The following is a 3,696-nucleotide window of genomic DNA, read 5'->3' as shown; positions in this document are numbered from 1 at the left end:
TTCTACCCTAAAGTTGACCACACAAGCTCTAAACTTGTGGAGACTGGCATAATGATACCTCCAACATTCTGCTTGCAAATATGGACTGTTCAGCCATGTTCAGCTGAAACTCAGCAAATGTATTACTGAAATCTTGCCATCTAATGACCTTAAGTGTACAGCATATCAAGTTTAAAGACCCAAAACTCCTACAAAATGGATTTAAAAGAAAGAGGTAGGAGCCCATCTAGCTGAGTCTGAGCATCACATTTTGATTGCAAAAGAAGTTTACAACTTACTGCTATTTGTAACATCCGAGTTTCCAAGAACTGTTAAATTCAGTTGAGGCAAAAAGCTTTCAGCCAAGTAATGATTGCCCCAGAACAACTTGGAGTTACTGAGCTTCCACCAGATGCTTGACACCTTAAAATAAGAGTGAAACCAGAAATATAGAGCCCTGTTTATTTTCCTCTTTCCTCATTTGGCTAATTGATGAACTACAACCCACTTGTGATCTCTCTACAATGGAATCTGGTTTATTCATTATCATGGGCTTCATCCAGTGCCCTTCTGGAGCCCAGAATAAAGCTCCCACTAACTCCAATGGTGCTGGATGAAGTACCATTCATGTTAATGCTTTACCTATCTGCCATTTTTGACAGGTTTCAGAGTAACAGCCGTGTTAGTCTGTATTCGCAAAAAGAAAAGGAGGACTTGTGGCACCTTAGAGACCAATTTATTTGAGCATAAGCTTTCGTGAGCTACAGCTCACTTCATCAGATGCATACTGTGGAAAGTGTAGAAGATCTTTTCATGCTTTGTGTGTATAAAAACATCTTCTACACTTTCCACAGTATGCATCCAATGAAGTGAGCTGTAGCTCATGAAAGCTTATGCTCAAATAAATTGGTTAGTCTCTAAGGTGCCACAAGTCCTCCTTTTCTATCTGCCATTCCACACCTATCAAAACCAGTGCAAGATGCAGGTATTGGCTGTACAATGTGCCTTGTGATCACAATATCATCTTTATGGTTCTCATAAGGTAGAAATCATTCAAGTGGCTTGCCTTAAGCCAAGCAAGACGAGCAACTGTTTGAGATTGTCTGCTCTCACTCAGGATACGCTGCAGCAGCCTCAGCACTTCATATCGTGACCACCACCCTTCAGCAGCTGGGCCCGCAGTAAAGATCCCTGGCTACAGAGGGAATCGTTTGAGTTGGAAGAGCAGCCTTGATTACTGCAGAAGTAGTAACAATAAGCATAACCTTCTCCCCTGCCCCACAAAAACTGGTCACTTAATTTCAGCAACAAAGCTGCACCCCTGCATAAACTTTCTTACAACTGCAATATGTTCTAGGCCATGTCTCAAGAGCACATGACACGAGGCATTCCTCATTAGTACATACACACGGGGAAACCCAAAAAGTTTGTGAAAAGTAAAGTTCAGGCTGAATAAAGGAAGAACCAACACACACACACGAGATCTAATAGATTCTAGGATTGTCGCTCAAGGGAGTTGGAAGTCCAGCTAGTTGATAACAAGCCTGACAAAACACTAGAGAGCCATACTAGACTCAGTTATGTCCCCTCCTCCCATTTATTCCTCAGGCTAAGGCTTTGTCTTCATTGAAAGGTTTGGGTTTTGAAATACAGTGAGAACACACGATATTTATCTTGTAAAATCCTAAAAAACGAGGCACGTGAAGCATTTGCTGCATGGTAGCGAGGTGAGGTTAGCACTATACCCACACCCATGGCTGACCTTGCCTAGTTTAGCACACAGTAGAACTACAGTGCTTTATCTCCAGTAGGTTTTTACAGCTGGATAGTTTGGTGCGTTTAACAGACACAGGTTATCAGTGAGGACCTAGTAAAAGAATGTCAACTCTTTGGAGCCAGGGTTGTCTTTTAGTCTTTGTCTGTACAGTAGCATGATGGAGTCCTGTCTGGAGGGAGCTGTAAGTCTGACTGTAATAAAGTACGGTATATTGCAGGGAACAAGAACACGAAGGGAGGAGGAGGAAGGAACAGTAAGCCAATAAGGTCTTTTCCATCTCTGTTCTCCATGGATCACTTCCCTATTCCCTTGTTTTGTCCAGGGCATGCTGCTGAAAATGAAAGCAGCAGTATTTGAACTTGAATAGGTGCCCTGCTGCACTTTTGGATGATCCCTGAACTTAGGAACCATGTTTTACCATAGGCATTGGCTAGGACTGATGTACTGGTAATTTCTGATGCCCCCTGCCTTTCTGTGCCCATCAGGAACAATGGCTGTAGACTAATTGCCAAGAACACACACACACACACACACACTATTAGTTACGGACTGTATTAAAGCTACCTTCCACACATGAGAATATTGCCTGTAGCTATCATTTTTCAACAACTGATATCCTGGTGTAGCACAGCTCATCTTCTATCGATGACTTACACCACCTTCATGTTTGTTCATTTTGCTGATCTGTTCTGTAAAACGAACAAGCACAATATGTGCTAAGTTAGCTCCCTGGGGAACAGGCATTGCTTCCTATACCACTTTGGTAAGGTAACGGTTGCCTTCTCTAGCTCAGGGGAGATGGGTAACAGCTGGCACAAACAACTTCTCTGGAGGTTGAGGAAGCTGCTTGTGTTGCCCCCTTCCAAGGTGAGAAGGGGAATTTAAAAAAAAAAAAAATATTGACAAGGATTAACTAAGCTTTCAATCTATTACGTGCTTTCTTAAGTAGCCGAATCAATTACAGGGAAGCAGATATTGCTATAGGGTGGTTGGAAATTTGAATACTAGGCATTTTCAGCAGATCCAGCAAACCAGTTTTCTGCATTTGTTGCAATAAATTAAATTCAGGGTTTTCCCTGCCCCCAGGTCTCTTCACTTAGAATGTACAGTACTGAACATAGTAGCCCAGCAAACCGAAAATTAAATAAAATAAATACCCACCTATATACACTTGCCCTTGCAGGTCCTAGATCAAGAAATAGAACCTAGTGAGGGAGAGGGCATTACCTGCTAACATTTTCTTCATGAATAGATGGCAGCAGAAGCAAGGAGCACATGATGTCCAGAGCAGTGGTTCTCAACCTATGTACCATTGTGGGCTGTATATGCAGCTCTGTGTTACATGGGCTCCATCCATCCATACCACACACACATGCTGTATGGCCCTGAGGAGGTCACCTGGGCTGCTGATGTGTGCCACAAGCAACCCACAGGTTGAGAACCACTGGTCTAGAGATGGACAAGAGTAAATTCACTAGCTTCTTCGCATTATCCCAGTGGGGGAAGCACTGATGGGTCCCCCAATGTGTTCCATGGTGTTAGGCAGCTAATGCCAAGAGACGGGAAGTCTGGTTAATATTGCTTCTTCCTAGCACATTATAAACTTAATTGATCTAGTGGTAATGAGAGGAACAGGCTTAGAAGAACTCGCAGACAAAAGTAAAACAAAAAAAATTGATGTTTGTGTGAACTACCCATTCAACATACAACTCTCTCCAGTGCAACATCCTTTGTATTTCCATGAAGACTATTGTGTAAATCTGGCACGTCGGTTGCTGTGGTCTCAGATCACATCTCGATGCTGGGAAAATGACAGGTTCTCTTCAAAGCACTTGTGGGCTTGTCTACACCAACAGAGTTCACGGTAAGCTAGGGTGCAGACAAACGGGAGTAGATTACAGAGCATTAACAAACTGCGCGCGCGCATCAGAAGAGTGCGC

Source organism: Eretmochelys imbricata, chromosome 21 (assembly GCF_965152235.1).
Source record: "Eretmochelys imbricata isolate rEreImb1 chromosome 21, rEreImb1.hap1, whole genome shotgun sequence".
Classification (NCBI taxonomy): domain Eukaryota; kingdom Metazoa; phylum Chordata; order Testudines; family Cheloniidae; genus Eretmochelys; species Eretmochelys imbricata.
This window is presented reverse-complemented; position numbering follows the sequence as displayed.